At 46.4% G+C, this 17,290-nt stretch overlaps 1 pseudogene; it reads left to right on the plus strand.

Annotated features, from left to right (window-relative positions):
* The first annotated feature begins 295 nt into the window (after positions 1 to 295).
* On the plus strand, positions 296 to 16,319 carry LOC136483774 (receptor protein kinase-like protein ZAR1; annotated as a pseudogene).
* Positions 16,320 to 17,290: the final 971 nt, after the last annotated feature.

Raw genomic sequence — 17,290 nt, forward strand, 5'->3', positions numbered from 1 at the left:
GGCCTGTTGAAACGTGCGACTCACGTGCTTCGTCCGCCACGCTGGTACTGCCACGTCGCCTGGAGGCTGCACCGGATGGGAAATGGACCTGTGGTGAACAACTTGACAAGTTCAGGAATCTATTTTCCGTGTTTACAAGTTCGTGCACCGGATTGGCACCGACAAGTTAAAGGGCTGTATTTCATTCTTTAGTGTAAGAACACGCCCTAGATATGCTTCTTCCCCTACCTCACACTCTGTCACTCTGCCTGCATATCCATAGTGACACGATTATTATCGCACCTTCCCACTTCAGTTACCTGGCACAGCTCGGGCAGAGTAGGGAACCAATTGCAGAGACCAAGCATATCCATATCCAACGCAATTAAATGAGTGTGCTACACTCGCTCGGGATCCTACTCCTGCTCTCGGCGCCGGCGGTGGCGGCGACACTGTCGGCGGACGGGCTTTCGTTGCTGGCCTTCAAGTCGGCGGTGACCGAAGATCCGTCATCGGCTCTCTCGTCGTGGTCTGGCGCCGACGCGGACCCGTGCCGCTGGCTGGGCGTCACCTGCGTCAACACCTCATCCAGCGACGGACTGCGCGTCGTCGGGGTGGCCGTCGCCGGCAATAACCTATCCGGCTACATCCCCTCCGAGCTTGGGTCGCTCGCGTTCCTACGCCGGCTCAACCTCCACGGGAACCGCCTGTCGGGAACCGTCCCCGCCGCGCTCGCCAACGCCACCGCCCTGCGCTCCCTCTTCCTCTATGATAACCGACTCACTGGGCCGTTCCCGGCCTCGCTGTGCGGGATACCAAAGCTGCAGAACCTCGACCTGTCGCGGAACGCCATGACGGCGCGCTGCCGCCGGAGCTTGGGCGCTGCAAGCAGCTGGAGCGGCTACTTCTCGCCGAGAATGAGTTATCCGGCAACATACCGGCGGCTGTCTGGCAGGAGTTGGTGGGCCTGCAGATGCTGAACCTATCGTCCAACAACCTCACCGGCGTGATACCGAAAGACCTCGGCAAGCTCTCCGCGCTCGCCGTCACGCTTAACCTCTCCCACAACCACCTCTCCGGCGGGGTGCCCCTCGAGCTCGGTCGCCTCCCGACCACCGTCGCGCTCGACCTCCGCTTCAACAACCTCTCCGGCGAGATCCCGCAGTCTGGCTCCCTCGCCAGCCAGGGCCCCACCGCGTTCCTCAACAACCCGGGGCTCTGCGGCTTCCCGCTGCAGGTCCCCTGCCGCGCCGCTCCTCCGTCGTCGTCTTCGTCCCCAGCGCCTCCGTTGTCCTCTGCCGCCGCTTCCAACGGCGGCGCGGGTTGTGCACGGCAGCCGATCAAGACCAGCCTCATCGTGCTCATCTCGTTGGCCGACGCGGTGGCCGTCGCGTTGGTCGGTGTCATCGCGGTCTACGTGTAATGGAAGGTCTGGGACCGACGCCGGGCCGCCAATGACAAAGGCGACGACGAGTACGACGAGGAAGGGCGCGGCCTGTTCCCTTGCCCGTGCTGCATTCGTGCCGACGCGTGCGGCGACTTGTCCTCGGAGTGCTCCGAGCACGACGGGAAGTGCAATGGTGGCGGAGGAACAGGAGGAACCGGGGAGGCCGGTGACCTGGTGGCGATCGACAAGGGGTTCAGGATGGAGCTGGACGAGCTACTGAGGTCGTCGGCGTACGTGCTGGGCAAGGGCGGTAAGGGGATCGTGTACAACGTGGTGGTGGACAACGGCACGACGCCCGTGGCCGTGCGCCGGCTCGGCGGTGGCGCCGCGGCGCCCGAGCGGTATCCGGAGTTCGACGCGGAGGCGGGCGCCATCGGGCGCGTGCGCCACCCCAACATCGTAAGGCTGCGCGCTACTACTGGTCCGCCGACGAGAAGCTCGTGGTCACCGACTTCATCAACAACGGCAACCTCGCGACGGCGTTGCGCGGTGAGTGCCTACCCATCCTCTGCCAATGCCTTCGCGGTTACTAGCTTCTCTGGGCATTTCATATCCTCGGGCTCAGATGTCAAGGACACGGCTGGGCGTACCGGAAATACCAGTCCGGATGTGGACTCTAGTAGAACGTCGGTAGATCGTGCACATAATATGAACAAATCAAACCCAAGCGAGGTCGTTGGATTGTGGCTTCTTCGTTACCATCGATGGAGACGAATCCGTGGCCGAGGACGGGGTGGAACCGTGGAAGCGATCATGTCCTGTAGGACCCCAAGTCCCAAACAATTCACTGGAAGCTACTGTTTAGAGTGGCCCAAAGCCCCAGCTAGAAAGTGGTAGTCCCCACTCGACGCATTGGCCACGGAAGAAACGCATTGGTCCCATGCGCTCTGGCCGTTATAAGTTAGTTATTTGCTCTAAGCCACCTTCTCAATAGTGCTAGCTCATAGAAATGGCTCATAATATGATTAGACTCACGTGACATTCTCACATGATCTTAGAATGTGTGTATGAGACTAGCTCTTGATCAAAAGCTAGCTTTTCTCTCTTTTCTATTAAAATATGAAAAAAATACTAAAAGTCGGCTTATGAGTCAGCCATTGCGGATGCCCTTATATCCTACTCCATACAATTGTCACCTAGGTAAACCGGAGAGAGAACCGGATCAATGACTCATGTCCCCGTTTGTATCTATAGAGTTACTAATAGTTACTCTCTCCATTCCAGATTGATTTTTTTTATATATAGCTTTTGCTATGTACCTAAGTATACTTTGCACCTAAATACATAGTAAAAAACAATGTGTGTAAAAAAACAAAATATCTTATAATTTGAAACGGAGGGAGTAGCTGCTAATAATTAGCTTTTTAGATCCAAATGGATCTCATTAATAGTCTACCTAATTGTTATAGCTGAATACTCAACTAATACCTAGGTGAGCAAAACTAACCAATAGCAGTTAATTAGCAATTAGCTATTATTTAGGTGACTATTAGCAACTAATGGATCCAAATAGAACCTTAATCAATTGAATAACGTTAGCATAGGAACCTATGCAACATCTCTTTTTTTAATATAGACACTCAAAAAAAAGATTTTGTAACGTGTGAAATAATATCTAGTATCAAATTCTTGCACCCATTTATTATCCCTGAAAAAGGTACCTCTAAAACTTGGAATTGAATTGAACTAGAAAATCTAGGCAGGACCTTTTGTTTCGCATAGGGTGTTGGCAATGGGGGAGAGAGCGGATGGCATCGATTGTGCACATATGCCATCCGTTGGAAGGATGTCAGCAGAAATCGAGAGCGATGATAAGCTAGAACGGGTAACAAATGTTGTGTCGGTACCAACCAAATATAAAAGACAGTAGGGAGGGCTCACCTGTCAGTAATACGTCGAAAACTAATGGAGATGCGGTCTAAACATTTTCAATATTGTCCCAAAAGAAACTATCCTCTGAATCAGAATTAGGCATTGTACAATGAGGTGCCAAGCTAAACAATGTTAGAAGAAGACAAGACATTGAAAAAACCGAAATCCTCCAATAGCTACTGGAGAGGTAGGAAAGAGAAAACCCAGAGATAGAGAAATGTGGCTATGTTGTGTGGTGGGAAAAAAAAATTATTCGGTAATGGGTTCCACTTGTTCCTGTTGAAGAGGAGCTAAACAATTGCAGCATTTTTACTAAGTTTCAATAACAGAATACTCCGTATGTTAGTTCCTTGATGGATTGTACTCCTGCACCATCAGTACATGGCCTAACGATTAAGGGACAGGCACAGAGCCCTGCCGCGAATTGGCCATGGATTCGCCATAACGGTGCAGAGGCGAAACTGAGCTTAAAAAAAATCTTCTAAAACGACCAGCCGGGAGTGTCGATGCGGTTGTCCGTGCATCTGGCATGCCGTGCAAGGACCACAGTACTAAGCAGCAAATGTCACCTTTCTTGTCCCTGTCGTGCACGGTCATTAGCAAACGAATCCGAACAGTCTTTGGTCGATAGATGAGAATGTGGGAACCAGAGAATCAGGTATCACGTGAACTTGGTATCTGGACTTCTGGAGGATGTCCCTTTACCATGGTGCGGTAAATTGCAGTGCTCTACACACTCTACGAAACGAGCAAAACACCCAGAATTGCAGGGTTGGTCCGTCTGACTGAACCGGAACAGGGGAGGCCAAAAGGCCACCTCCCTCGGTGTTTCTGGCAAGAAACCATGTAGATACAGCAGGGTCATGGACTAACAGGTAGCTGCAACCATGTTGGCATGTTGCACGTCTAATAAAGCCTCTCAGAAGAGAGTCGGTAATTGGTAGAATGCGCGAACGAGAAGAGCGTCGGTAATTGGTATGCGCGGACGAGATTAGCGAGAGGAGAAAGGAGCTTGGACCGCGTGTACATTTTCTTTTAATTTAAAGCAACCAAGAGAAGATCTATCGGGCGTGTATATTAATAAAAAAGATGTTTTAACATTGCAAGTATTTGCAACAAAAATTGGAAAAGAACCACAACATAGTGCAGCGTCAAAAAGCCCGGAATGATCTGTTTTAGCAGTTTGCCGAGAAGCATGCATGTACTATCATATTGCATCGGTGGCCGATAGTTCTTCGGTTTTTTTCAGCTATGTACACAGTTCAAAGCTAACTCTGTTCAAATTCCGGGTGTTACGTAGTATGGATTATTAAATACTTCTATTCAATGATACTCCAAATATAGAGCCTGTTTGGAAGAGCATTTGGAGCAGTTTTTAGGAACAAGTCAGGAGAAACTATGCCAAACAGTTTATTCAAGAAAATCATAGACAAACATTTTTTATTCAAAGAATTATTTCTCTCAGAGAATCAATTTTCATAAATAATCTAGAGTATGAGGAGCTCGGGACCCGTAATTTTCTCTGAAATTTGTGGTGCAAAGCACTTCACGACCAGTCATGCTAGCAAATACGATGGTACGCTCCACCAAGTTTGAAATTTGGAATATCCACACCCTTTGCTGTGGCCGGCGGAAGCCATGTTTTAGACCAAAGGTATTCACCCAGCTTTACTAGAAAGCGTAACGAACACCATGGTCCAGCGCTGGGGCCTCCAGCTTACAATGACAGCATATTGAACAACTAGAAAAGCAACTCGACTTAGAGAGTAACTCAACAAAAGCTCAGCACACTCCGATTAACTCGACCAGACCTAACAAAGCAACCTGAGCAGATACATGACATCCAGGAGGGGGGTAAACTACACAGCAGTAGACGCTTGTGTTGAAAGCAGATTTAACATCTTCCGCCATTAGCTTCATCTTCGGCTTGAGGAGAGGGCGCCAGGTCTTGGATAACATCAGTTGTTCACCTGTGATCAACTTCTTTCGACTAAGGGGTAGTGGCGGAGCCTCACAGAGGCGAAACTGGACGTTGGCCCCCTTGCCTCTAACAAAAGAAGAGTGAAAGCTTACGAATCCCAGATGTTATTAAACTAACAATGTGATTTAGTGCAAGAAGGAAAGGCAGGGATGACAAAAAGACAGGAAATGTGAAGTGGTAGCCACATGCTGCTTCAGCTATGACTGAATGCAGGAGAAGAAGGCAGGCGATGGGAAGCCGTGCCTCCCTGCCACTACCAACTGCTACAGTAGCTTCTTTTAAAATTAGCCCCCTCAATTCTGGTTCACCCTCCGCCACTGCTAAGGGGGACTCCCAACTGAACAAGCCAAGATGGTCCGAGGCAAAGCTCGAACGGGTTCATGTTGTGGTCAATGCTCAGTGACAGACAACACTTGTCACTTTTCAACGAGCCTAAGAAATTCTAGTGAACCCAAACCTACACTAAGGATGTGTTTGGTTCCAAAGACATGGTGGGATGGGATTGCCCCGTTCCTGATTTTGGGGGTGGGATCATCCCATTTTAATGTTTGGTTAGGAGGATGGATTCGTCCCTGGCTTGTGTTTGGTTGGAGGGCATTAAAACACATTTCTTCCTCGTGTATAAGAAAAAGATGCTCGCGGCCGCTGCGCCTGAGGCCAGCGATCTCGAGGACGGTGAGCCCACGACATCGCTCCTGAGTCCGGTGAGCCCGCAGCCAACGTGCCCAAGGCCGGCGCTTCCGAGGTCAGCGAGCCCACGGCCATCGCTCCCAAGGTCGGCGAGCCCGCGGTCGTCGCTCCTGGGGCCGCCGTGCTAGAGGCCACCGCTCCCGAGGCCGGTGAGCCCAAGGTCGGCGCTCCCGCAGCCAAAGCGCATATGAGGCCGCCGAGGACGCTGCATATGAGGCCGCTGAAGGCTGCATTGCCACGTCCGAAGCCGGAGCGCTCGTTCTCACGCCGGAGCCGAGGCTGGTGCGCTCCCGTGGTCGCAGTGTCCGAGGCCGGCGAGCCTCGAGACTGGCTTCCTCACGCACTTCACTCGACTCGTCCCCGCTCGTTCCACTTTGTCCCTCCATATAATGAGAGAATATTCCCTCCATGAAAGGCTCCGTCCCTCTATGTCTCCCAACCAAACACTGGGACGAAGTATCTCTATCCTGCCCCAAACCAAACGCTACCAAAGTGTACACACCTTCAATTTAGGCTGAAATGAACTCTGCAATAGGATATATGGTTTGAGGAGCAGACGCCAAGAGAGGAGCGAAGCACATGGCCCGGGCTCTATATATATAGCATCCATTGGAAACATGGCAGAAAAAATCGAGAGGGGTGGTAAGCTGGACATGCAACAAAATATAGCATTGATGACAACCAAGGGACGTCCCTAGGCCTGTGGGGTAGTGCGACCGCTCGGGGCTTCGAAATCTTGTTAGAATTTGATATATCTAGTTATGTGTTGCAACCATCAGATCTCTAAAAGGATATTGTGAGCACAAAAGTTTATATCATATCAAGAATGATGTAGTCGAATCGCGTAGAAAATTCTTGACGACATTTGAAGCAACCACAACAATAGGTAAGGATTTGTCGAAGCTGACCGCAAATTATAAACACAACTCCAAATGAGTATAAGTGATTACCACTCTCACAACCCTATTTTTTGTGATTCTCTCACAACCCTCTATGATTCTTGTCCTATAGAAGAATGCATTGCAATAGAACTTCTAACCTAATCCTCTTGAACGCTCCTAATTGCTCTTTACAAGCCTTGGATGAGACCCTTGTGTTGGCTTGGTTGATACCTATGGCCTCTATCCCTTGTTATATAGTCCCCTTCAAAGCGTTCATACATGCAAATAGAAGTCCTATTTCTAGTAGGATTCTAGGTTCAAGTCCTAATAAAACTAGAAGTCATAGTAGTACACCTCTAGTGAGTCCTATTACAACTAAGATTTGAGTTACCATATAACAAATCTAATGGACCACATGCTAATATCTCCTACAACTAAAAAGAACAAAGTGTGGATATTTTTTGGTGCGACATTTGTTTTGGTTCGTCCGTCTGCCCACGCTTGCGATCCCACGACATCCCCCGCATGCTGTGTCTTTTGGTGCGGTTCTCCTTGATTGAATATTGCCTGTCATGTGATAGAGGAATCACGGTAAAATATGAAGTAGAAAATTATTGTGCTATCCATATACACATTGCATGTTTGCATGCACCAGCATACATGGCAACGAGCAAAAGGAAAGAGAATTAACACAGAAGGAAAGAGAATTAAGACAAAAGGAACCTCTTTGCATTTCTGAGAACCTTGACAAATCTGCCTACATTTAATTACTTCTCCTCTTTGCATTTGCAAAAGGGACAGCTTTTTCCCCCTTTCATTTGGTTTCACGCTCACGTGTTCCATCGCCCTCGCTTGCTGTTTCTTGCTGAAATTGCCCTTGGGTCTGTTCATTTTGAATCCTTTCTGATGAGGACATCGCCAAGATGGAGTCGAGGACGACTCCAATTCGAGAAGGGGAGGATGATGAGGACATCGCCACGCTAGACACACCGACGCCATGGTCTTCCCCAAGTTGCAATTCGTTCCCAACTCAGCTGCCACGTCACCCTCGGATTCAGCAGACACGTCGTCACTGTTTCGGTCATAACTTTCTCATATGACATCGAAACGGGCCGTTCTTGGATGCGTTGGAAAGGGGACGACGACGCCGTCGTTTTGGATCTGGTCCCAGCTCCAGAAGGTCCATGGATCATTCTGTGTGACCACGGCAAGGTGTTGCGTCACCTATTTGGGCCAACTTGGCCATGTATCGTGTCGGGCCTTAAGCCCAAGTTGTGGGCGCCCAACCCCTGGCCGTCCCCAACCCTAGGTCGAGTCTTAGACTATAAACACAGCCGCCGCCGCTGCTACACAATTGGGTTTTGTTTAGAGTTTAGTTTTTCATCGAGAAACTGAATCGTTCATTGTAACTGTGGTGACAAATTCTTTTACAGTGATCCAGGGCCCCCGTTCTTGATCTCCTCCACTGTGTCGATTAGTCCTTTGGAACCGAGTTCTTGAACCCTCTATTGATATTCGCGTCATTCATATTTGCAATTTCAGATTGCGTGTTTTACCTTCTTGCTTGTGCTCTTCGATTCGCTTGCAGGAAAAGCCTTCTTGGTGAGGTCAATCAAGTTGTGCTTGGTTGATAACCAACGGAGCAGTGGTGTAACGGTTGCAGGGTTCGAATCACGTCTGATTTGAAGCTGGATCGCCAACGTCGAGATCTCCACAAAATCGAACTTACCGGCTACCTCTCGGAAGATCGGGCCTGTACTCATCAATTGGTATCAGATATTTCAGGTTTACCGCGAGGTATAATCTCGTTTGCCTTAGATTCATATTTGTTCATTACCTAGAGTCCACAAAAAGCCCAAAAATATTTCAATTTCCGCTGTCCTATCGCCCTTTGTGCCTTTGCAATTTCGTTTCAGATTCGTGTTGTTGAGTTTGTGTCCGTGGTCGAGTCTTGTTGCTGGTTTAGGATTGTGTTCGTGGTCGTAGTTCAATCGCCCGTTGCTGTGATTTTTGTTTTCCGCCGCTATCCCATCCACTGTTTCCAAACAACAAGTCGAAGCCACCACATTACTCGACCCCGCTAGCCGCCTTGTGTAACTTCTCGCCGCCGCGCAAACCCTAGATAGGTTGCCAGCCGCTCTTATTTTGCCTGCATCGCAGCCCTCCTTACATCATTAGGCGAATACCTACTGCTGTTAGTCACAGTGGCGATCCTGTGATTGGTGTTAGAGTTTAGGGACGCTTTGCCCTAACTGCCGCCGCCGTGTTGTGCCTTCCGGAAAACATATCTTGAGATACCTTCGGTAAAACAGGCATAACTTTTCGCTCGTTTATCAGAAAAATCTGAAATTTTTTCAGCAGCTTCTTGACACCATTTGGAGCCGACCCAAACTTGGCTACGTCCTGTTTGGTTTCCTCAGAATTGCCAAAAAAATTCGGGAAAATATAGAAAAAATATTGTCAAAGTTTTTGCACGCTTTTCAGAGAACGTGCTGAATTTCTGTAGACCACATCCCACCTCAGTTGTAGGTGCCAATTTTTGTGGTTGCATCTTTTGTGATCCTTGTTCAGAGAAAAGTATAAAAAAATAGTAAGAAAAAAAAATTTGTTTCCTACTAGTGCCTTTTGGAAAAATCCGGGCAAAAATTCAGGAAAAAGGAGAAATCCGGGCTATTTGCTTGTTCTGTGAGTTCTTTCGATCGTCCTTTGTTTTTACCTTGTTGCGCTACGTCTCGACACATTTTAGCCAGCACCTGTGATTTGTACTTTGGATCCGGATTGAACAATCGTTACTCTGCACTCGTTAATTGCTAATCCTTGCTGTCATATTGTGTGCCTACCCATAGCTCGACATATTCTTCTGTCAGCACAGGTTCATCTTGCAACTGTTACCCACGCTCAATAACAGATTGCTTCGCCACTTTGGTTTTGCTCCTGTTTGGCGTTGGTAAGAATACAGGCAAGACGGTGGTAAGCCGCTTGTGATTTTGCATTCCACTTTCACCACCATCACCACCACTTGTTTCCTTTTAGTTGATAGGGATAATACTTTGGTGTTGTCTTTTTCTATCTTCTAACCATGGCAGGAACTCCGACGGACTTCAATGAGTGCGTGTCCAAGGGCGAGCTTGCAACGTTCATGACTGAACAACGCAATCTTATGACCGAGCTGACGCGCAACGTGAACAATCTGGTCACCCGCATTGAACAGCTTGAGCAACGCCCTCCACCTTATCGTGCTGATGATGAAGATGCGGATGCTTTTGGTGATGAAGATGCGTATGCTGACGGTGGTGCCCGTCGCCGCCTCAACTTCAATCGTCGCGGTATGGCAGGTAATAATCATGGTAATAATGATCCTTTTGCTAAAATTAAATTTAGTCTACCTCCTTTTGCTGGTAATGTTGATCCAGAGGCATATTTAGATTGGGAGCTTGCTGTTCAATAAAAATTTGATTCTCATAATGTTCCTGCTGAGCATAGAGTTAGACTTGCTACTAGTGAGTTTACTAATTTTGCTTTGTTCTGGTGGAGTGATCTTTGCAATGCCAATAATGCTGCTGCTGTGCCACAAACTTGGAATGTTTTAAAGCAACGTATGACATCTTGTTTTGTTCCTCCTTATTACCAACGTGATTTACGTTTGAAACTACAAACTTTAAAACAAGGTGATAAAGGAGTGGAAGCATACTATCAAGAATTGCTTATTGGTTTAGCACGTTGTGGTATAAATGAAGATGATCATGATGCTAGTGCTAGATTTTTTGGTGGTTTAAACCATGATATACAGAACATACTTGATTACAAAGAATGGCGCAATTTTTCCCAATTGTATCATCTTGCTATTAAGGCAGAACGAGAAGTACAGGGACGCAAACAACACCAGCCTTTCAGGTCTAACAATGGGAGGAATTTTCAACAGCGTTCCAAGCCGGAGACGCCCAAGCTTCCTGTTGCACCACAGCCATCTACACCTCCATTTTCTTCCGGGGTAAGTAAATTGTCTAATGTACAGTTTCCACAGCTGAAGAAAGGTGGCACTCCGGGTGCTTCTACTAGCTCCTCCTCGTCTAGCTCTAAAATCATTTGCCACCGATGCAAAGGCATGGGACATGTCATGAAGGAATGCCCCAGTCGTCGCGCTTTCATTGCTACCGAGGATGGATATGTAAGTGCTAGTGATGTTGAAGATGATTTAGCCCTTGCTGCTAACATTGATGCAGATCCCACCGAGGGCGATCAAGACAAGGAGGCCATCACCATTGACTCCGTGGCTGCTGCCGCGGACTACCCTAGCCTTCTTGTGCAGCGTGTGTTGAGTACACATGTGGGACATGAAGAAGAGATGAAGATCCAACGCCACAATTTGTTCCACATGTATCTCATTGTGCAGGGTTGTCGTGTTCTCACTATCATTGATAGCGGGAGTTGCAACAACTTGGTGAGTTTAGATTTGGTTGACAAGCTTGGCTTGACCATACGACAACATTCGTATCCATATAAACTTCAATGGTTCAATAATAGTGATAAGACTAAGGTAACTAAATCAGCACGCATTAGCTTTTTCACAGGCTCTTATCATGATACTGCTGATTTTGATGTTGTCCCTATGCAAGCTTGCTCCATTTTGTTAGGTCGCCCATGGGAATTTGATAATGATGCTTTACACCATGGTAGAACTAATACATACACTATCATACATAAGGACAAGAAAATTACATTGCTGCCTTTGTCTCCTACGGATATTATTAAACATGCTAATGAGATAAAAAATAAACCTCCAACAGACATTGCTAAAAATAATGGGATTAAGTTAAAAGGAGGTGCTTTTCTTGCTACAACTTCTGCTACTGCTGAGTTATGTGATAATCCTGATGCACCATGTTATACTATGTTTTGTCAACCTTTTATGTCTGGTGCATTGCCTGCTGTCACTAACCTTTTGCAGAAGTTCGTTGATGATGGGATGGAGTCGAGGACGACTCCAATTCTAGAAGGAGGGGATGATGAGGACATCGCCAAGATGGAGTCGAGGACGACTCCAATTCGAGAAGGGGAGGATGATGAGGACATCGCCACGCTGGACACACCGACACCATGGTCTTCCCCAAGTTGCAATTCGTTCCCAACTCAGCTGCCAAGTCACCCTCGGATTCAGCAGACACGCCGTCACTGTTTCGGTCATAACTTTCTCATACGACATCGAAACGGGCCGTTCTTGGATGTGTTGGAAAGGGGACGACGACGCCGTCGTTTTGGATCTGGTCCCAACTCCAGAAGGTCCGTGGATCATTCTGTGTGACCACGGTAAGGTGCTGCGTCACCTATTTGGGCCAACTTGGCCATGTATCGTGTCGGGCCTTAAGCCCAAGTTGTGGGCGCCCAACCCCTGGCCGTCCCCAACCCTAGGTCGAGTCTTAGACTATAAACACAGCCGCCGCCGCTGCTACACAATTGGGTTTTGTTTAGAGTTTAGTTTTCCATCGAGAAACTGAATCGTTCATTGTAACTGTGGTGACAAATCCTTTTACAGTGATCCAGGGCCCCCGTTCTTGATCTCCTCCACTGTGTCGATTAGTCCTTTGGAACCGAGTTCTTGAACCCTCTATTGATATTCGCGTCATTCATATTTGCAATTTCAGATTGCGTGTTTTACCTTCTTGCTTGTGCTCTTCGATTCGCTTGCAGGAAAAGCCTTCTTGGCGAGGTCAATCAAGTTGTGCTTGATTGATAACCAACGGAGCAGTGGTGTAACGGTTGCAGGGTTCGAATCGCGTCTGATTTGAAGCCGGATCGCTAACGTCGAGATCTCCACAAAATCGAACTTACCGGCTACCTCTCGGAAGATTGGGCCTATACTCATCACTTTCCTCATATTCTAATTAAACTACAAAATTTTGAATTAGGATACGAGGTAAGACATGCAAACAGATATTTCAAAACTACCTGTAGAGTCCAAAGAACTTAATAAATAAATCCTTCTGGAGGCAATGCAAATTCTCTCTAATCTTTCATTTGGTGTAGTTAGTGTTATCATAGTACCTGCATATATTCATGGGAAATAAATCGTGGACAAAACGTGAACACTTTTTGGTGCGACATTCTAACATGGGTCTATCGTCCTACCAATATCCTTGAGGCAGATCACATAAAGGATGAGAGTCCCTCTATGAGATTGCTCACAAGAGACTCAAACTTATATCTGATCATGGTAATGTTGAATTGCTTTGCATCAAAAGCATCGGCAATGATAAACGGAGACATATGTTTTAGTATGTATAGTGGAGGAAAACTCAACCTTGGCCTTCTCAGCAGCTTTTCTAAGCCTTTACAGTACTAACTTGTCCTTACTAAGATAGTCAAGAGGTGCACCATAAATTATGCACCACTAAGAAAAGTGTCACCATTGGTTGCCTTGACCTAAAAAATGTGTCGAAATTAAAAATTACTACACCTAATTCAATATTTTGGAACAGATACTCAAGTGGATACCTTATTCTATAATATATGTCTGTATGGAATAGTTCTAAAGCCACAAATATTTATACGGTGAGTGTAACATACTTTGTTTTAAAATTTTATGAGAGATTTTTTAAGACATGCAGTATTATCCATGTGGCAGACACTAATATTTACATATATACTCGAACCTGTGTGTACAGGATTATATGAAGATGCAGCAGAACTTATTCATGGATGTATTGGCGCATGAAAGAAATAGATATCGGAGAATTATTTCTGCCGATATAAAATATTATCTTAGCCATATCACGAAAAAGTCTATACAGTAGAGTTTGTGAGCCTACGACGCCGCGCTCTTTATGACTGTGTTAATTTCATGAACTTTGCTTTTTGAATTAAATGTCACTTTAACGTCGGTATTTAATTTAACAGTAGTGTTATCTTATCGTGCGATCCGTGTGTTTTTAGTACAAAAGATTTAGTTGTCCCGTAGCAACGCACGGACACGATACCTAGTAAGTACAATAAGTATAATATTATGTACTCTCTCCATCGTAAATTATAAGTCATTCTAACATGTTTTTGAGAGTCAAAGCATCTCAAGTTTGACCAAATTTTATATAATAAAATAATAACATTTATGATACCAAATAGATATCATTAGATTCTTCATTAGTTATATTTTCATAGTATACCTATGTGATGTCTTAAATATTTGTAAATCTCTCAATAATTTTGGTCAAATTTAAAATGTTTTAACTCTATAAAAAAAAGTTAAAATGACTTATAATTGAGAATATGGAAGTATTAGACTTTGTTTCAAGCATGCGTAAAGTTTAATAGGGCTATTCGTTTTCTTTAGGCAAAAGTTTAGTCCTGTCACATCGGATGTTTGATACTAATTTAGAGTATTAAACATAGAGTAATTATAAAACTAATTGCCTAGATTGAGGTTAATTTGCAAGACGAATCTATTAAGGCTAATTAGTCCATGATTTGATAATGTTGTGCTACAGTAAACCTGTGCTAATGATAAATTAATTAGGCTTAATGGATTCATCTCATAAATTAGTCACGACTTCTATAATTTGTTTAGTCGTCCTATAATTAACATCCAAACCTCACACGAACTAAACTTTAGCTCCTGGACACACAACCGATACATAGTCAATCATTCGCAGCCATCGGTGTTTTCTATGTCCGCGCATCGTGTTTCTGGGCTCTCGTGAACGTCGAATCCAGGAGACAGTTATTTGATGTCCAGTTCTAATTGATTGTTCGTCTTTCATGAGTGCATACGTATGCACTCATTATTTAGAGTTTCCAAATAGAAACCACCGATGGTATACCATTTTACATTTCTATACATTACATTATTTTCACGCTGTTTTTGTTTTTTATCATGTAGTTTAGGCTTTATTTAGAGTTTCCAAATTCCTTGGGACGTCACTCGTGACAGCCAAATAAAAAACGGACTGGGAGATCCACCTTTCGGACACAGAAAACCGGCCATCAGCGACGAGGGTGATCGAGTGAGAGAGAGACAGTAATCTTACCATGGTATTACCATGGTATGGCCTGGATTCAGCACACAGCTCGTACAGTGGTACTACGGGTATAGAAAACCGGCCAGCAGCGACGAGGGTGATGGAGCGAAAGCTTCCAAACCGACCATTCGGGAGCGTGCATGCGCTACGCGGTTGTCCGTGCGCTCCGCATGCAAATCCATCCCCCACCATCCCTCATCCCTGGACCACGGCGGTGACCGGTGAGGCAGCCTCCCTCGCTCCGCCTGCAAATGTTTGGGCGCTCTCGGCTTCAGTCCGCTGGGGCTCCCGAGGGTCCACTGGGCATTTGGTCCTCTCAGCCGTGCCTTGGCACAGTGTCAATGTCACCTTTGTACTAGTATCATGCAGAGCCATGGGTCAGTGAGCGTCTTTGGACAGGCTTTACCACTTTTCGGTCGGTCCACGAGGGTCAGACGCTGAGGGTTCAGTGTTTGTTGGGCTAGTAAAAAGATATATCTATAATCTGAAAGTAACAGCCAATAATTTTTTTTATACGAGCATGGTCTACATGTTCCCATATACTCTCTTTGTTTCAAATTATTAAATATTTTATTTTTTCTAGATATATTGTTGTTTTGTACCTAGAGATAATGTATCTAAATACATAGCAAACGATACTAATTAAAAAGTCAAAACATCTTATAATTTAGAACGGAGAGAGTACGCTAACATCTCCTTTTTTTAGAAAAAAAAACTGAGAGTTGTAATCAGATAACCATTGTGACATATGTTTTCGTGCAGGCCGGTCCGGGCAGCCAACCCTATCATGGACCCTACGACTGCGGATCGCCAAGGGTGCGGCGCGCGGGCTTGCGCACCTTCACGAGTGCAGCCCACGCCGGTTTGTCCATGGCGAGGTCAAGCCCTCCAACATCCTGCTGGATGCCGACTACAACGCGCTTGTCGCCGACTTCGGCCTCACTCGCCTCCTCACCATCGCCGGCTGCACCGATGTTTACTCCGTGGCGGGGTCCGGCGGCATCATGGGCGGCGCGCTGCCGTATGCTAGGCCCGCCGCTCTAATGGACAAGTCCAGCGCATATCGCGCCCCTGAGGCATGCGCGCTGGGGGGCTCACAACCGCCAAGCCAGAAGTCCGACGTGTACTCGTTCGGCGTCCTGCTACTCGAGTTGCTCACGGGGAAGTCGCCAGAGCATGCCTCACCGTCCGTATCGTCTTCGTCGGTGCCATCCCTGCCGGGTCACAATGGGCAGCGGGAGCTGGAGCAACAAGCTCCAGAGCTCTTGAGGTGGGTGTGGCAGGGGTTCGAGGACGTGCGGCCGCTATCGGAGTTGACTGATGCCACCTTCCTAAGGGCCGCCGCCGCACGGAAGGAGGTTGCGGCGTTCCACGTCGCGCTAGGGTGCGTTGAGGCAGACCCGGAGCGTCGACCACGGATGAAGGCCGTATCCGATAGCCTTGACAAGATTGTGGCTTGACTTTTCACTACTGGTCGAAAATGGTGATGATGATGGAGTTCTATATTTTTGCTCGTAATTATACCTACCATCGTTATTGCTTTTCTTTCTTTATTTTCATTTCCTCCCCTTGGATGCAAGGATGGTTGAAATATACGCTAGGGAACCAGGACCGGATTTGTTGCTTTGATATCCTCGATTTTGTGGAGTTGTATTCTTAGTTGACTACAACACGTGGGTGTTAATAACCAAAATTGTAAAAAATGTTAGATCTAGAATTCCCAACAAAAATAGGTTTAGCTGGTTTCCCAAATTAGCTACGTCGGTTTTGGCACTTAGGGCCTGTTTGGCACAGCTTACAACAGTTTCATGAGCTGTTGAACTGTTTTTTTTTTTTTTGCCAAACAGTCATTTTCAAAACAGCTTCATGGGTGAAGCTGTTTTTCTCCTCCCCTCACAAAGACATAAGTTGGGATGAAGCTGAAAATAGTAGCTTATCCTAGCTCTCTCCCTTCATGAGCTGTTTGTGAAGCTATTTGCCAAACACTTTTTCCAAAACAGCCCAGCTTCACTGAAAAGGCTACTTGTGAAGCTGTTTTAAAAAAAAACAGGTTCACTAGAATTTGAGTTGTGCTAAACAAACCATTAGTCAAAATGCATAACTGACTCTACCGTTACGTTCTTCTTGTTAAGGCGATCGAAAAAGATATGTAGATCATCCAATTTGGATTCCTATTTTTATTTATTTTGGGGAACAGATCTAGCAGAAACCGGCTAAGCTGGTTTTGAAAACTCATGCAAATTGAAGAGTGGACTTCACCATTGCATTTCTCTGGTTGAGATGATCGGAAAACACATAAATAGACCATTCAATTTAGAGTTTGGATGAGGAATTAGGGCCTCAAGAAGTTTTCACCCTGCACAAGCACAAACCGTCTAAGCCAGTTTCAGAATTCGCTTAAACCGGCTAAGCTAGTTTTGAAAACTCATCC

The sequence above is a fragment of the Miscanthus floridulus genome, chromosome 9 (genome assembly GCF_019320115.1).
Source record: "Miscanthus floridulus cultivar M001 chromosome 9, ASM1932011v1, whole genome shotgun sequence".
Lineage (NCBI taxonomy): Eukaryota > Viridiplantae > Streptophyta > Magnoliopsida > Poales > Poaceae > Miscanthus > Miscanthus floridulus.